We start from the raw sequence: 23,703 nt of genomic DNA on the forward strand, positions 1-23,703 counted from the left end.
CCATCGCATACAAAGGAAGCTTGATAAAATTATGCCGATTTCTCAGCAGAAACAATGGAAGTGAGAAGGCAGTGGCATGATATATTTAAGGTACTGAAATTGAAAAAACTGCAAACCAAGAATTCTATATCCGGCAAAATTGTCCTTCAAAATTGAGGGAGAGTCAGATTGCTCCTATGCCAGATAAGTCCCAAACCCTGAGGCAACAGCCTCTTCAAGAACATCAACCAGACTTTTCCTCCTTTCCCATAATGTTGATATCCCTTTTCAACATAAACAAGTTAGGGTGGTCACTGCCTAGATATCCCTGAAGATCAGGAAAGTGATTAAACTTGAGGAAGGGGTAGTAAGAGACAAGATAGAATTTAACAGAGGATTATGAAAACCGAATCTTTATATAATTTTTTTTCTTAATTGCTAGGACATTATGTAGCTAGAAGAAAAGAACTGAAATGGTTGAACTGTAGCCCATAACATTCTTTGAAATTTGTTCTATAGCTACTTGTTAAATTGTACATTGAAAGTTATCACCTTTCTGTATATATGTTATATTTCACGATAAGGAAATAACTGAAAGTGTGGAACTGTAACTGATAACACACTTTGAAATTTGCTAACTACTTATTAAACTGCACTTTGAAATTTATCATTTTTATGTATGTATGTTATATTCCACAATAAAAAAATGAAAAAAAAAATTTAAAAATGAGTGAGCGTTTAAAATATTTTCAGACAAACAGGCACTGAGTTTGTGAACAAGAGACCTGCTCTGCAAGAATTACCAAAGGGAGCACTACAGGCAGAAAGGAAAAGACAGGAGAGAGAGGTTTGTAGAAGATTATAGAAATGAAGACTATCAGTAATGGTAGAAAAAGACAGAGAGAAAAAATAAAAATAAAATAGGATAGAACAAAATCAGATGGGGACGGAGATGCTCTGGAAGAACCATCACGATGGCCGCCCAAGGAGAGCCCCAAGTTCAGTTTAAACTTGTATTGGTTGGCAATGGGGGTACTGGAAAAACTACTTTTGTGAAACATCATTTGACTGGTGAATTTGAGAAGAAGTATGTAGACACCTTGGGCATGGAGATCCATCCCCTTGTGCTCCATACCAACAGAGGGCCTATTAAATTCAACATGTGGGACACCGCTGGTCAGGAGAAATTCAGTGGCCTGAGAGATGGCTATTACATCCAAGCCCAGTGTGCCATTATAATGTTTGATGTAACATCAAGAGTTACTTACAAGAATGTGCCTAACTGGCACAGAGATCTGGTACGAGTGTGTGAAAACATCCCCATCGTGTTGTGTGGCAACAAAGTGGATATTAAGGACAGGAAAGTTAAGGCAAAATCCATCGTCTTCCACCAAAAGAAGAATCTTCAGTACCATGACATTTCTGCCAAAAGTAACTAAAACTTTGAAAAGCCCTTCCTTTGGCTTGCTAGAAAACTGATTGGAGACCCTACCTTGGAGTTTGGCCATGACTGCTCCTGCCCCACCAGAGGTTGTCATGGACCCAGCTTTGGCAGCACACTATGAACATGACTTAGAGGTTGCTCAGACAACTGCTCTGCCAGGTGGGGATGACTACCTGTGAGAAAGTGGAGCTGGAGCCCAGTGTCAGAAGTCTAGTTTTACAGGCAACTGTACTGTGACGTCAGTGGTGCAGTGTGTTTGCTGCTTTGTTACATAGCTAAGCAGAACATGTGTTTAATCTTTGGGATGCTGAAGGAGATGAATGGGCTTTGGAGTGAATGTGGTGGTTAAAAAAAAAAACCTTCATTTTTTGGACCTGCATTTTTAGCTGTTTTGGAACACAGTTGTTTCTTTTTTGAGTTTCAAATATAAGACTGCTACAGTCACATCACAATATTCAGTGGTAAAGTCTTGTTTGTCACTGGCATACCCATTCTTTTTCATTTAGAATCAGAATAAAGCTGTATTTCAAATATCTAAAAAAAAAAAAAAAAAAAAAAAATAGGATAGGACATATAAAATCCAAAACATAAAATGGTAGAGGGTAGCACAATATTGTATGTACACTAAACAAAGCTGTGTGAGTAGGATTGGAACAGGAAGTCTAAGGGCATGTATGACACCAGAAGGAAAGACAGATGATAAGGTCTGGGACTGTATAACTTAGCAAAACCTAGAGTGGACAATGATGGTGATTAAATGTAGAAATATAAGAATGTTTTTACATGAGGGAGAACAAACGAATGTCAACATTGCAAGGTATTAAAAATGGGATGGTATATGGAAAAATACAATCAGTGCAAATTAGAGTCTATAGTTTACAGTAATATTGTAATATACTTCCATGAAATGTAACAAAGACAATATACTAAAGTTAAATGTCAGCAAGAGAGAAATATAAGGGAAGGGAATGGAATTCTCAGTGTTGTTGGAATTCTTTTTATTTTTCTTATTTTTTCATTTTTTTAGTTTTATTCTTCCTTTTTCCCCTTTTTTTCTTTCTTTGCAGAAGAAATGGAAATGTCCTTATACAGATTGAGGTGGTGAATGCATAACTATGTGATTACACCAGGAACCATTGATAGTTTACTTAGGAAGGACTATATGGTGTGTAAATAAAACTGTTTAAAAAATAAAGAGAAAGATGCAAATGCTGGAGAAAATGTGGAGAGAGGGATGTACCTACTCACTGTTGGTGGGGAAGTAGAATGGTGTAGCCCATCTAGAGGGTAGTGTAGTGGTTCCACAGGAAGCTAACTATGGGGTTGCCATATGGTCCTGCAGCCCCATTATTGGGTATATACTTGGAAGAACTGAAAACAGAGACATGAATGGACATTTGCACACTGGTATTTATGGTGGTAGTATTCACAATTTGCAATGAATAGAGGTAGCCTAAGGGTACACTGACTGATGAACAGAATGGTGAACTGTGGTGCATGCATACAATGGGATATTGAATGGCTGCAGGAAGGAATGAAGTTGTGAGGCATGCAACTAGGTGAATGGACCTTGAGGACAGTATTTTGAGTGACATAAGCCAGAAACGAAAAGAATAATATTATAATGCCTCACTAATGTGGACTAAATATAATGCACAAATTCTGAGAATTGAATTCAAGAGCATAGGTTATCAGGGGAAGGCTTACTGTAAAGGTTTCTAGATTTTAAGTTCTTATCAATAGTCATGTCTATTCCTGAGTTGCTGGAATCTTTATGCACAATCTTATTGCTCCCTGGAACTTCAGGTATCTGTGTGACATCTGAGATTCAGAGCTAATGTTCTGCGGCTATAACAGTCAGTATTACCCTATACAGCAACTGTTAAAAAAAAGCTGAAAAACAGATCAGAATTCAATTATAGATATGAATGAAGCTGATCTGGTTAGGAATAAGGCAAATCAGACTAAAGGGTAAAGGATGATACTGACAGTGTTTTAAAACTTCAACTTCTTTGTGAGACCAAAAGAAGAGATGTTTATCTGGTGCAAAACTTACATCTTATGTAGTACACTATCTAATTTAACTTGTATGATCAGTTTATTTGAACACCATAATTACATGGAACCTTGAATAGGGTTCTTTGTTGGTTTGTACACGTTACTGTGATGCCCCGATTTATCCCAGAGTAATCTGGGCAGAGAATAAAACAGTATTTGCAAAGCACCCTGGAGGTACTAGGAGAAAATGTGGAAATATTAAATGTCCCCTGCTGGGGAATTCCTGACATTCTCACAAGCATTAGGGACTACCAATTTAATAGGCCACGCCCTCGATCTTGGGGCTTGCCTTTCTGACACATTCTCCTTCACAGCAGAAACTAAGCCTAGTAATAATTGTGTCTAAGAGTCACTCTGAGAGAACCTCTTTTGTTGCTCAGATGTGGCCTCCTTCCCTAAGCTGACCCTGCAGGTAAACTCACTGCCCTCCCCACCCTATGTGGGAAATGACACCCAGGGAAGTAAATCTCCCTGGCAACATGGGACATGACTCTGAGGGATGAGCCTGGCCCTGGCATCATTGGATTGAGAAAGACTTCTTGGACCAAAGAGGGGAAGAGAAATTAAACAAAATAGTTTCATTGGCTGAGAGATTTGAAATAGAATTAAGAGGTTATTCTTATGCATTATATAGATATCTCCTTGTAGTTTTTAGTGTATTGGAATAGCTAGAATGAAATATCTGAAACTGTTGAATTGTAATCCAGGAGCCTTGATTCTTGAAGATGATTGTATAATTGTGCAATTGTGAAAACCTTGTGACTGAAACTCCCTTTATCTGCTGAATGGACTGATGAGTAAGAAAACAGACAAAAAAATACAAATAATGGGGAGGGAGTGCTGGTTTGGATATATTATGTCCCCCAAAAGCTATGTTTTAATCCAATCTTTTGGGATATTTGGATTAGGCTGTTTCCATGGAGATGTGACTCACCCAACTGTTAGTGAAATTATTTCCACAGAGATATGGACTTCACCCATTCAGGGTGGGTCTTAATTAAATCACTGGAGTCCTGTAAGAGAGCTCACAGACAGGAGGAGCTCAGAGCAGCTGAGAATGACTTTTAGAGAGATGCTTGGGAACTGACAGAGATGCTCAGAGATGCTTGGATTGCAGACAGAAGGCTGTTTGGAGAGGCTAAGCTAAGGATGCACAGGAGCTGAGAGAGGAACTGAAACACAACCTGGGATGAGTAGACGCCCACCATGTGACTTCCCAGCTGACAGAGTTGTTCCGGATGCCATTGGCTCTTCTTCATTGAAGGTATCCTCTTGTTGATGCCTTAGTTTGGAAACGCTCATAGCCTTAGAACTGTAAATTTGTAACCTAATAAATTCCCATTATAAAAGCCAATCCATTTCTGGTATTTTGCATACGGCTTCTCTAGCAAACTAGAATGGGGGGGATAAGCAGGATGGAATGTTTTGGGTGGTCTTTTTTTTTTTTAATCTCATTTTTATTTTTGGGGGGTAATGGAAATGTCCAAAAGTTGATTGTGGTGATAAATGCACAACCATATGATGATACTGTAAACCATTTATTGTACACTTTGGATGATTATCTGGTATGTGAATATATCTCAATAAAATTGCATTAAAAATGATAAAGCTGTACATTGATGCCATTGGCTTCCTGATAATCTTGTCTTTGCAGAATATGATCTATCACAGCTTTCTCTCCCAATTTAGGGTAACTATTGTTTGTTGTTCTAAGTTTATATTAAATTGTATGAGCTTGACATGTAAAAATTGGGAAATTTTTTCATAAAAAAGTGAAAAAAGTTCACAAAGTTTTGAAAACTACCTTGTCCCTCAATGACACTTACTAAAAATGGAGGTATATCCATTCAGCAAATATTTATTGAGCACTTATTATGTTATCTGCTGTCCAGGTGTTTGGGATATTATATCAGTGACCAAAACACATTAAAATTCCTGTCTTCAAAGATTCTAGAGCAGGAGGCAAGAAATAATGACTACTGAAAATAAATAAACTATATATTCTGTGAGATGATACTGTGTATAGAAAAAAGAAACAGTGTGGCGTATGAAAGACAGGGAGGATGCAATTTGAAATCGGGTGGTCAGAGTAGGTGTCATTGAGAAAGTGACACTGAGTAAGGAGTTGGAAGAGGTGATGGAGGCAACACATGGACATCTGGGAGATGAGAACTCCAGGTGGGGAAATAGCAGTGCAAAGGCCCTGAGGTAGAACATGACTGGGATGTTCAAGGAGTACAAGAAAGGCAGGCAGTGAAGATAGGAAAGTGAGCGAGGAGGAGGGTGTGGGAGACATGAGGGCCGAGAGGAGACCGGGGTTGGGGCCGGAGCTGAGTGGGAGATGTTGCCTGCAGGTCTTGAAGGAAGAGAAGCAGGGTGCCCAAAGGTGGGAAAGTGGGGACGGAGGCACTGGGCTCAGGCAATAGGGCGTGGAAAATTTAGAAGCAATACTAAACCAGCTGGATGCCAGTCTGCCTTCAATATCACCATGTGTCAGCAATTCTAAGCAAAGCCATGGATACCATACTACTCCACCCCTGAATTTTTTGTTGATTCTAAAGAATTGTTGTTGCTACTGTTAAGTTTTAATTATACATATATATAATTTACATTATTTATATAAATAATATATTTATAATTTGTATTCTTTATATAAATAATATATTCATAACATATATGATTATGTAACATATATTTATATATATACAATTTTCTGTTGTACAGTCAAGCCCTAAAACATGCAGACTCAGCTAAATGAGTTGTTTCAAGTGAGAATTCCTAATGGTTTGGAATTGTTTGAACTTGCTTCATTGCCATCTGTGCCCCCAGCTCCTGTGTTACTACAGATTCCTGTCTTTAAATTCATGATAGCACAGGGATTAAAAAGGCATAGAAACAGATCTCAAGCACATTCTATAAGAACCACTTAGGATTTTGTTTCAAATGTAAAATAGTGAAATGCATGCAAACCGCAAGGTTTTGTTTTTTTTTTTAACTTTTGTTGAGCAAATTTTAGTTTATACATGTAATATTTTACTGGTTTTGAATAACATTAAAAATATAAATTATTAGTTAAAATTATTATGTCATTGCATATGTTATTAAACTATCATGTTCTTACTGATTATTATGAGAGATCTAAACATAATTATGTTTTTTCATATTTTTCAAAATAATGCATTAATGTCACTAAAATCTATTGAGCCATTACTTATTTATTTTTCTGTATGATGTTTGTCTATTTTAGAGGTCTGGATATAAGTGAAATAAAAGAAAATTTCACTGTCTGCCTTTAGCTTCCATACTTTCATGCTTTTCTGATCATTACTATTATTTGTTTAATTTCCAGATAATTATTGAAAATAACTTTTTGTATAGAAGTGGGGATGTTAAAGAAAATGACCCACTTGAGCTATCAAGTACACAAGCTGGGCTACTGCTGAGAAGCAACCCTTGATTTTATTGCTTAAATATTCAGTGCACAAAGTACAATAAAATCACCTAATCCATAGGCTAACTTCATTACTTTGGGCTGTTCTTCTCCACAGTAGGAAAGTTTCATTAAAAGCTGAATCACTAACTGGATCAATAAGAAGTGAAAACAACTTAGATAATAGGATTCAGAAGGCTGATAGATAGGAACATGTCATGCCAGATGCAGAACCCAGAAACCAAGATGTCGCTTTACATAACACGTTCAGCCATAAATTAACTTATTTTTCTGCTTTAAACTTCTAGAACATGTTTTAGGCAAACAATAACAATTGTTATTTCCAACAACAGCAACAGTTAAATACCATGACTGATAGTTAGCAATACATATTTTAAAAATCCTGCTGCTTTCTTAAAAGCGTAAGAGCAGCAGAAATCAATCAAGACTGTCCATCATATGACAACTGGCTCCTTCCTGAATAGAATCAGGCAATTAATGCTTGTCACCTACAAAATCAACTGGGGGTAAATATGAAAATAAACTCATTTTAATGGGTGCTTTTTATCAAGTAGTGATATGAGAGAAGTAAGTTGGCTTGGGGGCAGAAACCCAGTAGAAGTGTTCTAAAGCCATCAAATCATAAAATTTCAATTAATTTTTTCCTGATAATCTATTACAAAAAAATCTATAGTCATCCCTTCCAATATTTATTATATTGTGACCCAAGAGAATAAGAAACAAGAGCATGTCACAGAAAATTATATCCCAGAAATTTTGCTCATCTTCACAACACATTTTAAAATTAAGAAGCATTAAAATCACTTTTTATAGTATGTCAATCATCATTACACACTTACAGCAAATTGGGCAATAATTAAGAAAGGGCAGCACTTGCAGGTATAGTTTCACTGTATTACTTTTGTACTTGCAGTAGTTCTCATTTTTAAGATTAGGAAAAAAAACTTTCTTGTGCTTACTGATTCTTCAAATATTACGTTCTTATTTAAAAATATTCAGGAAGAATAAACATTACAAAAAAAAAATGATAATCCCACTGTCTGTGAACTAAGGACAGCTCAATACAACTTGGCCTATATCTCTATTTTATAAAAATGAATAATGTGCTACTTTTGAATAAAAATTGTACAATGCTATTTATCTAGTTTTACAATGTACTTTTAAAAATTCAAGACCCTATCTTCCACAACTGTTTTGTCAATCTGCATATATATAGACTAGGATTTTAGAGGCTATTTCATTTTCTTACTAGTTTGTATTTAATTTCAACAGTCTGTTGTGGATGACTTTTGATTTTTCTCGTCCCTTTTCTTTCTTTTTCTTGCCTCCCTCCCTCTCTTCCTCTTTCCTTCCTTTTTTCTATTGTGGTTAAAATTTACTGAGAATTTACCATCTTCCAGTTCCAGATGCTGTGCTCAGGGTGTTAACGTATATCATCACAGTGATCCCTCAAGACTTTCTGGGTAGTCATTATTAGTGCACCCCACTGTAGAGATAATGAAAACCAGTCTTAGAGTGGTGGAGGATTTCCCAAGGTCATTAAGACAGTAGGTGGCAAAGCTGAGATTCAATTTCTGGTGGTTCTGTTTCCAGAGCAGAAGCCCTTAACCATTCCACCCTAATGGACTCTGAAACACATGCCTTCAAATACAGGGCACTGAACCCTTGAATATGTTTCCATATATGGAACTATTTATATGCCAATTTAAAATCTCAATATGTATTTTCAGGTTCTCTTTATGAAAAGTTTTACCAATGATGCCTCAAATTTCTCACTTTTGGCCCAGGGTTTGTTCATTCAATGTTTTTAAACCTTTTTGCTTTCAATTTGTCTTTCTGTTTCCAGGTGCACACGACAGGCCCAATTTTCTTCATTCAATTTTCAGTTTGTCTTTTCGTTCTGATGTGCTGAGGTAGAGAGCCCCCACTCCTCATTGAGCTTTTCAAAGGGTACTTCTGTGCTTGGGAACCCATCTCCTGAACAAGGCCTTTTGCAGATGCCCGCGGGTGCTGAGTTCCCTGAGGATGCCTGACCTCCGCTGCAGTGAAAGCCCTTGCACGCCACCCAGAACTCAAGAAACTGCTGACACTTAGTGTGTCTTCAGTCCCCATGGCCGCACTATGCTCTCTTCCATCACAACATTCCCAGGGCTCCAAAGCAGTGCAATATGTGCCAGGAGACAAAATCTCTCAGGATCCTTTTTAAAAAGGGCCTTCCCTATTTCTGTCTTCAATTCTTCCAGCACTTTCAGTATGTTATATCTAGTAAAATTAACCTTATACTCACAGGCTACAGAACCCATCACCACTGGCCTTTCCCCATCACCATGTCTGTTCACCTGTCCATCTCTAACGCTCTTCACTCCCTCCCTTCCTCCTTGGTGTATTAAAAAAATTCAGCCAGACTTTCTTGAATACTCTCAACTCCTTTGTCCATTTTCTCCTCCTCACTAGTATGGAAAAATACCAAGCCTGGATCAGTTAGGCTGTCTGCTTTCTCCATGCCTGAGTTCCAACAAAATGACTTCTGCTGGAAAAACAGCACAATTGAACAGACTGGTGTCCATGAGAATCCACACCTGCTTGGAACCCAACTTCCACCAGTCCTCCTTCAATGCAACCTGGAGTATGTACATTTCCCGGCCCCTCTTTCATCTCACCCACTACTCCACCCACTGGACGGAGAATTCCATACGACCACTCTGGCGGTAGTGCCCTCTCCACCATCTGCTTGCCCATGATAACCTTACTTCCCCTCTCCTGGTCTACTGAAGTAATCTTCCATTGGTTTCCATGGCATCTCATTCTCCTAATATTATTGTAAGAATTCTCCTTTTCATTAACTTTCCTGAGCATCTCCATTTGCTGCACAACTGTTGGTGAACTTTAGGGTGTGGCATCCAGAACTATGATAACTCTACACTCTCCCTATCATCTTTCCACAGGTTTTCCATCACTAGCTACTTCCTTGAGGATACCTCAGTTCTACACATCCAGTCGAGATCTGGCTCCTAATTCTGGACCTATGCATCCATTGTTTATTTGCCTATTCCCTTAGAAGGCCAGGTTTCTGTCTTCACTACCTGGATGAAAAGTAGTCGTGTTTGCAAATACAGACAGACCTAGCAAGAACAGGCTTCCTTAGCTAAATCTTGCTCAACTTTCAGGTCTTAGCCTAGTCACTGCTTTCTCAGGGGAGCCTTTGGTGAGTGCTAAATTGGGATTAGCCGTCCCTTCCAACCTACAACATTCTGAACTACTATCATAGCATTTATCACACTGTATATTATAATGTATTATACAATTTCTCTCTCACAGTTGGCTATAAACTGACTCCATAAGGAAACAGTCAATTTTTTTCACCACTGTATTCTCAACACTTTGTATAGTGCATCCAGCAGGTGCTCATCTTACTGAGATGAACTGAACTGAACAAAATCAGATTCTACCTGGGTTCCCTCTCTGTATGCAGGTCACCAAAGCTAGGCTGTTTTGTTCTATCCTGTTCATCCCCATGTCTTAGCTGTCACTCTTCATGGATATTTTATAGACTTCCTCAAAATCCCCTTTCTCCAAGCTTGACAACTGGTGTTAATAGATGCCAGTGAAGCCGCTGACCCATCCACTTTTCAGAGCAGAGGAATCTACAGACCCATTTGGGTTCTGCTATATACCTTGCCATGCTTTGAAAAGTCTTCCATACGATCACTTTCTCCTAGGTTTATTTGGATTTATTTGGCACATTGAAATCATTCTAAATAAATACAAAAAAAAATGCAAAAATTCTATCTAGAATTATTTTCACTATAAAGAATGGAGGTAGATACATAGGACAGACAAATATATATATATATATATATATATATATATATATATATATATATATATACACACACACACATACACACACACGTGTATTTTCCCATTGATTAGTTATCCTCAAACTATTTATTAGACTCTTCAAATATTCTCCAATGATCTGTAATATTAACTCCACTAAATATGAGATTTCCCTGGTGTTGGGCTCCGAGCAAGGATTCCGGCACCAGCTACTTGGATCCAGTCTAGGCACTGACACTCACTGGAGCTTGGGCAGGTCACATAACTTCCTTGCACCTCTGGGATTCAGGGATAACAACAGTCGCTGCCTATTTTAGTTTTCTGGGGTGCTCAAGCAAATACCAGGAAATGGGTGGGGTTAAACAATGGGAATTTATTTGCTTTGGTTTTGAGCATAAAAGAAATTCCAAATCAAGGCATCATCAAAGTGATGCTTTCTCCCCAAAGACTATGGTTTTGCTGGGCTGGCTGCTGGCCGTTTTGGACCTTAGTTTATCACATGGCAATGCACATGGCGGCCTCTCCTGGCCCCTTCTCGCCTCCCCTGACCCCCTGTGGACTCTCTGTTCTCTTCCAGGTTTTGTTGATTTCAGCTTCTTACTTCCTGTGACTTTCTCTCTCTGAATTTCATTCTGCTTATAAAGGACTCCAATAATAAGATTAAGACCCATCCTGATTAGGCTGGGCCACAGCTTAATTGAAGTAACCTCATCAAAGGGTCCCACTTACAGTTGGTTCACACCCACAGGAATGGATTAGAACATGCTTTTCTGGGGTATATAAAGCTTCAAACCACTACACAATTTGGGGTTATGGTTAATTTATATGTAAAATGCTTAAAACAGTAATGATATAGAGTAGACCCTATGTGTTACTCTGTATTAATATCATCATATGTTTTTATGCTTTATCTTTAGTTCATCCCTTTATTGCTGTACCTGTGACACATTGCTCTAATTGTTGTAGATGGATAATACATTTTCATCTAGGAGGATAATACCTCCTGAGCCATCACCCCCCTTCCTCTTACTTAAAAAATCACTTTGCTACTCTTGTGCAATTATTTCTTTAGGAAAAAAAATATTTCCTCCAAAATATTACTTATGGAATGCTTTCTTAGGTCAGGAACTATGCTAAAGGTTTTATTTACATGGGTTATTACATTTAATCACTTGAGTTAAACTTTATTATTATATTCACTTTACCAATTAGGAGAGTGATTGCAGTTATTGCTTCCATTAAAAAAAAATTGTCTTGGGGTTAGGCTTGGATTTGTATTAAACCTATACCATTATTTGGGGAGAACTGACAGCTTTGCAATACTAAGTCTTTCTATTCAGCCTTGCAGTTATTCTTTATCCAATTATTTTTCACATTCTTCATAAACATAAAACATTGCTAATAGAACTATTACTATATTGTAGGTACTGTTCTGAGTGCTGTGCAAATATTAACTAATTTAATTTTCACCATGGCCCTATGACATTGGTACTATTGCTATACTCATTTCACAGACAGGGAGACACGGCACAGTGAGATTAAATAGCTTTTGCAATGTCACATGGCCATTGAGTAACAAAGCTAGCATTTTTACTGTATCTCAGATCCAGACTACATGAACTTTGGCACTTGGCTCTCAGACAACCTCTCAAATCTCAGATGAGGAATATTTCTAGCTATTCATATTTTATTGATACTGTGAGTAGGAAATTTGCTCAGTGTGTTCTTTAGTTATTGCTATTCTATAGAAGAGCATTGCATTTTATGTATCTTGCTACTCTGTTGAAAGGTTAGTAATTTGAACCATTCATCAGTTGATTATCTTGTGTTATTAAAGGATGTCAACAAAATACAGCTAGATTTTGTTTCCGAATGCCCAGAATTTATCATTCCTATACTCTTAAAAAACATTTTGGTTAGCACTTCTAGAATGACTTTAAATAAATAGATTTTGTATTAGACATACTTGTCTTATAGTCAACTTTAATAGAATGCCTTTAGGTTTTCACCAGGTATGAGAGCTCTTTACTATTTTTGTTTGTTTTATTTTCAGGGGTTTTGCCTAACATGTTAGAGAAATACAGGGCACTAAGCTACTTACATTCAGTGAATCACTGACTACTATTTCCAGGATCTTTCATTACTAAAGTATGTAAATATTCACCCACATCCAGCAAAACAGGGCTAGAGATTCAATTGGAAAGAAAGGTATGGCTCACACAAAACTCTGCTTTCCATAAAGTGGATATATAAAAAAATGGGTTTTGCAAATAAGGAGGACAGGGCTGAAGGGGAACTTATTCCTCTCATTTATGTCATGATTACACTTTAAAGTTTATTTAGAATCATTTCATAATAAAATTTATTAATAAGTAATTTTTAAGTATTGCATGCATTGTTCAATTCAAGGTGTTTTGTTTTTTTATTGAAATGAATCAGAACACTTTGCTTATATCAGTTGATTAATTTCATTCATGGATTAGAAATAAAATTGAGATCAATCCAAATGCACCACAAGTAGCAAAGCTAAGAAGCTTTCATACAATTCATGTATGCTTACTCAGGAAGTAAAACATTACACACACTTGCGGTTTCAGAAATTGATATGGTCGCTAATGTGGCTCCAAGTTTTCTGACTTATGGTTTGTTTTTTTCTTTCAATAATGACAAAAACTCACTGGTTTTTAATATAGGAGTTACTGCGTGAAGGATATTTCTGGTAAGGAGTTGTAAAGAGTGTATCTAGTAATAAATTAAAATACTTTCGTTTTAAAATACCTCTTAATTCAATTCCAAATCTTAAACATGGTTACATTTGAGGACTTAAACATGGTTACACAAAATGGGAAGCCCTATAAAATGGCCTTGTTCATAAACCGCAGACAAAGAAAGACCAAATATCAAGCAAGATGAATCTGGATCTTTTAAATCCATATTTATGTATTATTTTTCAGTTTTAATTCATATACCCTTTACTCAGAAATATAATCTATAAGTGGTTTTATGCCTCAGCTCTTTCCATAATTTTCTTTGCAATGCTACTTCTGCAATGGTCTTGTAGAGCACTCAAGAAAATATGAGCAGAGTGGGCCTTAGAGACTTTTCTACTAAATGTGCTCCACAAATCCCCTACCTTTGATCAATTGAAATCTACATCATCCCTGCTTCTCTACCGCCTGCTGAACATTATCAGGGAAAAATTATATACTCAGGTGGAATATCATCACTACACAACCTCATTCTGGTTCTCAGAATATTTGTTGAAGCTTCTTTGTTCTCTGGATTCTCTATCCCAGCCCCCATAAGGATTATTACAATCCAGATCACGTTGTTACCACCAACGAACCCACCAGCCAAGGAACAATCCATCTCAAGAGAGAACTTTTGCTCCTAATGACCATGAACCTTGAAAATCGAAAGACAGTTGAGAAAGCCCTCAACCCTTCTCCTGTCCCAGGTGAGCTTTAGCAGAGCCACATAAGAAGAACAATTAGCATCTGTGAATTTAACTGAGCAATTTCAGTAACAGTGATGAAAAGATCTTGATGATAAAACTGAGCATTTCATCAATTCTAAGATGTGCACTTCTTCACATTTTAATAGCTCTGAAATCAGAATGCATCTTAGAGCTGATAGCTTCTTATGATCACTTGCCAGCCAGGTGGAGACCCTGGAAGAGTTTTCATGGCCTGCACATGTGGGAACTTTGCCTGCTGAAGAATATAAGCTTGCAGAAACCATATACAGCTAAGTCATCACCCCTGGTGGTCTGTCTGGACAACTGCAATAAACTTTTAAGCCTATGTTTCAGCAGTCAACAAACTCTTCAAGGATTTTGAGGAGGGAATATCAGTTCTGGCTGCTGTCTGAAAATCTTCTTACTGACGTATTCTCATAAGATGAGATAACAGAACTAGCAGAATGTGTCTCAATAGCTTGAAAGACAATCACAGAGCCAACTGTGAAATACTTAAAGATAGGCTGTATCCCTACCACTTTTGATGACGCAGAGGATGGTAGTGTGTGGAAAACTGAGATGCTGTTGACTCAGCATAAAAGTGAATCATGAATCAGCTCTTTGAGGTGAGGAAAAGTTTTGGTAATGGATGGTGGTGATGGTAGCACAACATTGTAGATGTAATGAATTAATGTCATGGAATTTTATATTTAAAATTGTTAAAAGGGCAAATTTACATTTATATATGTATAATTATATATCTGTTTATATTTTATGTTTATATGTATATTTATGATTTATATGTATTATATATAATTTTTAAAAAATATGAATCAGAAGAGAAAGTGAGTCAGAAGAGAAAGCCTGGAAAAAGGTTTGGAAACACTTAAGCAAATTATCAAATTTTTATTTTCATTTTTAGGAATATAGAATAGTGATAATGATTTAAAAAATGTTAACTAAATGAGTCTAAAACAGTTTTTCCAATAAGTATAAACAAAAATCTTAACTCACTCCTCCCCACTTGCTCCTTTCTTTCTTTCTTCCCTCCTTCCCTTCTTTCATTCCTTCCCCTCCTCCCTCTTTTCTTTTCTTTCTTCTTCTCGTCTTCATTTCCTCCTTCCTTCCCTCTCTTCCTTCCTCCCTCCTCTTTCTCTTTAAGTAGGATATAAAGTAATGAAGTGTCTTAAATTTAGAGACTCTCAGATTTTATGAAATTGGGCATTAATTTAAACTGCGCCAGTGAATCTGACCTCAGTTAACCCATGGGCACGACCCTCCAGAATGGATCAGCTGCTCTTGATTTCCTGTGGGTCCCCACCAGTAGATTAACAAGATTAAACATGTTTAATCTTGTGTTAAACCTGATTTAAGATTTTTAAATACTCATTTTTCTTACAACATTGCCGCTACACTCAAATAACTTCTGATGCTGAATATAAACAAAAAGCAACCATCTCTTCTGACCCTGCAGGGAAAACTGTCCCTGTTGAACTTTGTGAGCTGCCATATGTTGCTCTCCAGTGTGACACCTTCTTGAGAAATTCCCAATTAAAATTTTGACTATAGAGGGTGTGCCAGTTTGGATGTATTATGTCCCCCCAAACTCCATGTTCTTTGATGCAAACTTGTGTGAGCAATGTATTAGTGTTGATTAGATTGGAATCCTTTGATTGAGTGTTTCCATGGAGATGTGACTCAATCAACTGTGAGTGAAATGTTTGATTGGATAATTTCCATGGAGGTGTGGACCCCGCCCATTCAGGGGGGTGTTAACTGGATCACTGGAGTCCTATAAAGGAATTCACAGATAGAAGGGTCAGAGCAACTGAGAGTAACATTTTGGAAGAGCTGCAGCTAAGAGAGGACAAAATGCCCCAAGAGCAACATTTGGAGAATGCCATTTTGAAATGCAGCCTGAGAGCAAGTGGATGCCAGCCACATGCCTTCCCAGCTAACAGAGGTTTTCCGGACGTGAGTGGCCTTTCTCCACGAAGGTACCTATTGTTGATGCCTTACCTTGGACACTTTAAGGCCTTAAGACTTTAACTTTGTAACCAAATAAATCCCCTTTATAAAAGCCAATCCATTTCTGGTATTTTGCATATGGCAGCATTAGCAAACCAGAACAGAGGATAATCCCTTGAATATCAACTTTAGAAACTGGTGTACATCCTAGCCTTCCCTCTTGTTCTAGCTTTGTGGCCCTGAGCACATCACAGGATTTCTAGATCTGTTTCCTTATCTATAAAATGGGATAATAACCTTCCCTGTCTCCATGACTAGGGTGACATGAATTGAACCAGCCATACCCAGTGGTTTCACACAAGGCTTGGCATACTGCAGGTGCTCAATAAATGTGTATTTTTATGAATAACCCAGGTGATAAGATTCCTAATTTGAGATGCTCACACTGGGAGAGACCCAAAGGAGGCTGGAGACCAGTCTTCGAAACAGCTTATCTGTGCTGGAGGGGTGGGCTCATGAATTAATTGGGGTTAGACTCTTTAGCAATATTTAAATTATTACCAAATTTCATAACATATGAGACTTTCCAGATTTAAGACATTATTATGCAAGCAGTTTTTTTTTTCTGCTTAGCATCAGCCCTCAGTCATTTCCATCATGTGTTTCCTTCACTAGATTGCAAACACCCTGCAGACAAGGACTGTGTCTCTTTCCCAGTTTTATTTTAAACCATGCCTTCTAGAGGGTCTACACTTATAAATGACACTAAGTGTATTAATTCGTGAATTTAAAAAAATGTCCAGACCTCAAAATCAATGAAATATCCAGATATTTTAGGCTACTTTGGTGACGAGAGTGAACCCTATTATGATTATGACCAAAAAAAGAAATATTTAATATTTAAAACATTAAATCTGATCTTGCTTCAAAGAATGATTAACTTTTTCCCTTTTAAAAATGGGCATTGGTAATTGTTAAAAATCACACACCACTTCTTCAGCATAATAGCAATCATTTTAAGATTTGTTTCTCTTCATTTTTCCATAACATATTAATTTCGTTATTGATGTGAAAATTATGATTTCAGTTTTATACACTAATTCTTCATTCAGCATTAAACAAAAAGCAATTTTTCAGGCTAACAAGTTTTTTTTTTCACATTTTAAATGCCTTTATTTTAACTGGCACACTGATCATAATAGTTTTTGATATGCCCATTCTTCAAAAAATTTGGATACTAATACATTTAAGGCTATATTTTGATTCTTTTGTTTTGTTTTGTTTTGTTTTTCCTGTTTTTTTTATTCAGTTATATTGTGATATATTCACACACCTTACAATCATCCACAGTGTACAATCAATTGTTCATAGTATCATCACATAGTTGTGCATCCATAACCAGGCTGATTCTTAACACAGTGACTTTGCCAAATAGAAAATTTTTGTGATAATTATCTTTAAAGTGATTGAAAAGAATCCTCAAAATCTTTCTCTAGGAGAATATTGTTGATTTTTATTACCAAATTCTTTATTTTTCATATCCTTTTTATTCATTAGTTACACAACAAATATTTTATGACTATCTGTGTGAGCAGCCACCTTCCGGATTTGGCCTAGTAGACAAGCTGCAGCCTGCCCTTGAGTTCCCCCCGCCCATCGAGTGGTGCCAAGATGGCGCCCACATCCTGCTTCCGGCTTCTGATGTATGTAACCACCCGCTGTATTCACCAATCATGCTTGTGTGCGTGGCGTTAGCCCATTGGATACACGCAAGGTTTATAAGAAAGTTCCCGGGCAAAGCTCGGGGAGACAGCCCACAAGGAGCTGTACCTGACGGCCGCATCGAGGTTGTTCTCCCCCGAGGTGTCTCGCCCCGGGTGGAACCTGTAAAGATGATGATTGCCTAGTCCCATTAAAAGTTTATCTGCTTTACCACCGCGAGTCCTGAGTGATCACAAGTGCTCCGGGTAAGACGTTGTCCGCACCCTCTCTCCCCTTATCTCTCTGGTCCCCATCGCCGGCCGACCGAGGACTCGAGGCGGGGCGGAGAAGCGCCGGACATATCTGCATGCATGAGTTACAATAAATTTCATCTTCAAGTTTTCTAAAGATTGTGAAACACGAGTTGTGTCTTTTTTTACCAAATGCGAATACCAAATTATTCATGAAAATAAACATGTCTCTATACGTGCGTATGCTCATATTGAGAAACATCTCCACTACATCAACTTGGTCTAATTAACCATCCAAAGATGATGAAGAAAATAATCTCTGAAAGAGGAAGTGAGGAGGAAAAGCAAAAAGAAGAAATAAATGTGCATTAGGGAAGGCCTGTCTGACCATCGGGGACATGGTTACTTGAGGGGCAGAGTACATTCTGTCTCTCTCAGCCACTGGAGAGGGGATGAGAAGTGGTCAAGTCAAATTACTGACAAACAACAAATAAAGAGGATCCATTATTGGAAACTCTTATTTCCTGGCTTCCTGTGCTTTTTCTTTCTGTGTTCAGTGGGAAACTCACTAAACTGAAAAAAACTGACATCCCTCATCTTTGTCAAGGCCCTAAAAACACTGCAGTCAACGTCTTGAAGTCACTTAAGCCCTCCGGCTCCATGTACTAGCTCCTAAGCTCAATAAATAAAAGACGGCTGATGGCTGATGGGAGGAAGTGACAAATTAGTGAATTAAAAATTTACACGGGGCTATATGAACACATTTCCTGACAATTAGCCTTATTGGCTGCTACTGGGTTTATTTTATTTATAAAAATAAAAATTTATTTATAAAAATAAATCAGTTTTATTTTAGTGAAAAGAATCTCAAGATATATTATGAACTCCATACATTATAATAAAACAGTGATTATAACTAGACAGCATTCAGGAATCATTCAACATTTTAATAGAGATTTTAATAGAGTTTAAAAAACTCACTTCAGCCTACAAACAGTGGGCTGTTCTCTGGCAAATATTTTTCATAAAGTAATTATTAAAATGAATCCTTAATTTCTGTAGAAGAATCAGCTTAGGAGTGGACTCCAGATTTCCAGGCATAATCCTCATACTTGCACAGTACACTGTAGCTTTCGAGTGTAACATCATTAGGCAAGGGCAGATGGCTGGCAAGTGCAACAGCTAGAACCGTGAACTCATTGTACCCTGTTCGGTGGGCTCCCCTACAAGGGGGCCGTGGCCCCTCCATAGTGTCAAGAGAAGCACATTTGAAGGCCAAATGCAGCTGTGACCGTGACGGTCATTTTCTGTTAGGGCTGCATGATGTTAGTGCTATTATTCTTTTCTCTTTTCCTAATTTTTATTTTTATTTTATTTTTTTTTTCCTTTTCATTGCCTTCCAGAAATTGTGGCTGCTGGATTTTCTCATTTCAACCCGGAAAGGTTCAGCCTCACTGGAACTGAGCTCAATTGTTCAGTCCTTTGATCACAGAGCACTTTCTTTTCCTTTGGGCCTTTTCATATGTTCTTCTCTTGCCCAGAAAAACTCCTGCCGTTATGAGGTTGAGCTATATGTAACTGTTGTTTCGGCAGGTCAGAAATGGGGGAATCTCAGCGACTGTGTCAAGTTTAGCCTAGTATCTGACCCTTAATCTCTCTTCAAGTCTAAATTTAAAAGTCGCCCCCCTCCACAGTCCTTTCCCTAGTCTGCCTCCTTTAAGCTCATGGAGCATTCTATACCTGTCTGACTACAATTTTTAAAAATTACTTCTTCAATTGTTTGGCTATTAAGTTTAACTGTGAGTGGCCCCAAAGCATGAGCTATGTTTTTATCAGTCATCATTGTCACCCTCAGTGTTTGGGGACACTTCATCGAATGTGGCAGGTACCACATCTTGAATGAAAGCTGTGGATAAAAATCCAATAATAAATTCAGTCAGGGAACAAACTCAATCAAAATAAAAACAGCTTTGAAAAACCACAACAATATATTTTCTTCTTAGATTTCCCAACACCCAGAACAAAGCCTGTTTCCTTTTTTTTTGGTCTGAATGACTAGGTATATAATTTGCCTCAAGAAATGTACATCTGGGTTTGCAGATATATCACATAAACAAATAATTATAAGCACAATCATTTCTAATAGTTGCTATACAAATGTATGCACCTGTATCTAGGGTAATTCCTGGAGATGCCATCTGAAATGTGATTTGAAGACTGGTGAAATTTAAATTAGAGAAAATAAAGTGAAAGAATAAAATAAAAAGAAAAAAAAATGATGATCAAAAGCCATTTTTCCCTCATTTCACTTTATTCCCCCTCCAGGCCAAATATCTATTTAAATAGTTATTTATCTTTAAAATTGTTGAGATAAAATTGCCATAAGTGAAATGCAAAGATCTCAAGTATACAATTGAATGAGTTGCTAAATGTATACAGTTATTATATATGTAGGTTGATTTCACACCCCAATCAATATTCAAAACATTTCCATCACCTCCAAAAGTAACCTCATGCCCCTTAGCATGCAATCCCCAGCCACTGTCTGATTTCTAGCCAATGCCTGATTTCTAGCACCAAAGACTATTTTCCCCTGCTCTCAAACTTTACATACATGGAGTCATAAATTGTGCACAGCTTACTTTGTTCAGCAATTTAAGATTCACCCATGTTGTTGCGTTTATTAGATGATTTTCTTTTTTTATTATATTGATGAGACATATTCCATTGTATGGCTCCTCCATCAATGTGTTTATCCACCACAGGCATTTGGTTTGTCTACAATTGATGCCTATTATTAATGAAGCTACTTTGGACATTCTGGTACAAATATGTTTGTGAACATATTTGTTTCACTTCTCTTGGGTAAATACCTAAGAGCAGAATTGCTGGGCCACAGGGTAGATGTATGTTTAAGTTTATAAAAAACTACCAAACAATTCCCCAAAAATGTTTTATCATTTTATATACCTGCCAAAATTTGAGAGGTCCATTTGATACATTATCCTCACTACAAGAGAATTTATTTATTTATTTATTTATTTATTTATTTATTCATTCATTCATTCATTCATTCATTCATTCATTCTTGGCAAAGGAAGAGATCAGATCTCTTAAATAGGACAAACAAGCACTAAATATAAATGAAAGAAACAGTCCATTTAGAAATTGTCAATTTTTAAAAGTCTGCATATTAAAAGACACTGTGAACAAAATCAGTAGGCAAGCTACAGAAACCTTACATTTGTAGCTTTTGAATTTCAGTCGATGATTCAGCTAAAGTTAATGTTTGTGGCTGGGGTGCAGTAGGGGTCAAGTTATTTTTTTTTCCATAAAATTATCCACTATTTCCAACACCATTTGTTGAAAAGTCTCTCCAGACTTTCTGGACCTTCGTGCATTTGTTGAAAACAAGTTGATTATGTAGGTAGGGGCACAATTTTGACTTCATTATGTTCCACTGATTCATTGTCTGTCCTTAAACCAGAACCATACTGGTTCAAACCTTCTATATCCATGTCTGATTTTTCATTTACTTGTTCTATTAGTCACTGAGATAGGAGTATCGATATTTCCAAAGATTTTTCTAGTGGTTCCTTTAGTTCTATCAGTTTTTGCTTTATATACTTGAAGCTCTGTTATTAGATACATACATACCCTTTAGAATTGTTACGTTTTTTGTCTCTTTGTAAAGATCCTCTTTAACTCTGCTATATGAAAATATTTTGTGTTTAGAGTTTGCATGGTATATTTTTTTCCATTCATTGTCAAAATATTTGTGAATTATTTTTAAAGGGCATCTCTTATAGACAGTATATAGGTGGGTCTTCCTTTTATCCAGTCAGGAGATTTCTGCCTTTATTTGGAGTGTTTCATACATTTATATTGAATGTAGTTATTAATTAATAAGGATGAATTTAATCTACCTTCCTTCTATATGTTTCATTTGTCCCACTTGCTTTTATTCTTTTATTCCTCTTTTCCTTCCAAGCTTGTTTTAACCAACCATATTTCTTGTGTCGCATTTTATAGACCCTATTAGCTTTGTTACTGTAACTCTACATTTTCCTTGGATATCATCAACCCTTTTTATTTTATATTCTTGTTCAAATAAAAATAGTTAATAATCAATTTCTCTAATCTGGATCTTGGGGAAGGTGAGACTCAAATACAGCATCCCCCAGACAGTCCACCATACATTTGAACTTTCTGGAGATGAAATGACCAAAATGTGTGCATACAATTGATTTGAAATATAAAGCTTTAATAAAATTAGATTATCCTAATGTTATTCTCCACTTATCTATGGATTGATCTACCATGAAGTGAAAAGAGTCTAATTTTCCCTCTAAAGAGGAGGTAATCAATCATGAACTGGTTTCCATATCTATAATTGTCTACAATCAACCTTCAATATAGATAGCCTGTCAATATGTGCAGTAGAAAAGAGAATTAAATTAACTATTAAGGTGCTTAACAAGTAGAAAGCAGATATTCCCAGAAATAATATGCCTGTGTAAAATATATATCTATTCCTGGAAAACCAAGTGGTCTTTTTCTTTGCAATGTCAACCAGAAAAACCACTGGACTATGATGTGCTCATAACATAAATTAATATCATGTGTGTGTGTGTAAAATGTGTGTGTTTTCAATTAACACAGAATAAAAATTCATCTTAATTAATTACCATTCTAAAATACTGTATTCTGCAGTATTTATAAATTTGACTAATTTAAACTCTCACAAAATCTTAAAACATGTTTATTCAATTCAAAGACTCTAAAAAATCAAGGGTTATTTCTTATAAAACAATCCAAGAATAAGTAAAAATTTGGTTTAGGAAGAATACGAAAATAATTATAATAAGGTGCCACATATGCAATGCTAGAACAGAGCCCATTCCATCTTCAAATTCCACCAGCTGCCAACATATCTCAAAAAGGTTTATTCTTGAAATTCACTCAGATCTGAAGGGCCCAGGTGAAGCTGTTAATGGAAATCCTATTTCATAATAATATAAACTGGTTGTTAACACTGATATCTTTATTAAAAATGTCATGTCTATCAAAACCTTATGAACATATCACATTAAATCAAAACAGCATTTTAAAACAAAGAAGTTTGGTGGCATACTTTGAGAAAAATAAAATAAGAATTTTCAGGGCTGATTGTATTAAGGAAACTTTTAAAAATTAAAAAAAGATGCCTTACTTTATATTTCATGACATAAACTCATGAAAAGCCTGAAACAATTTATCACAGGAAAACATTTGACAATTTCCTGTCTCAGATGGCCTTTAGGCTGAGATCATTTTCATCCAAATTATTAGCTTCAATTCATTTGACTTGTGATTTCCCCCAATGGATACTTATCAGGGAAAGCTGGAATTGACTACTTAGTCCTCCATTCTCTACAGAATGAAATGCTCCAAAAATAGATCTTGTTCAGGGAATGAAGTATGAAGTGGCTCTTCATTGTAGGATTAAGTATGTAATTGCAGAATGAAAGTGAATTAATTCCATTGTGAAATCACTGCTGGGGAGGAACAACAC

At 36.7% G+C, this 23,703-nt stretch overlaps 1 protein-coding gene and 1 pseudogene across 4 annotated transcripts in view; one reads left to right on the plus strand and one right to left on the minus strand.

Moving 5' to 3' along the window:
- The window catches only part of CTNND2 (catenin delta 2), a 1,032,924-nt gene that overhangs the window by 730,697 nt on the left and 278,524 nt on the right, over nucleotides 1-23,703 (minus strand). The gene's annotated exons all lie outside the window — the stretch shown is intronic.
- On the plus strand, nucleotides 954-1,602 carry LOC119505953 (annotated as a pseudogene).

Source organism: Choloepus didactylus, chromosome 11 (genome assembly GCF_015220235.1).
Source record: "Choloepus didactylus isolate mChoDid1 chromosome 11, mChoDid1.pri, whole genome shotgun sequence".
In the NCBI taxonomy this organism is placed as follows: Eukaryota; Metazoa; Chordata; class Mammalia; order Pilosa; family Megalonychidae; genus Choloepus; species Choloepus didactylus.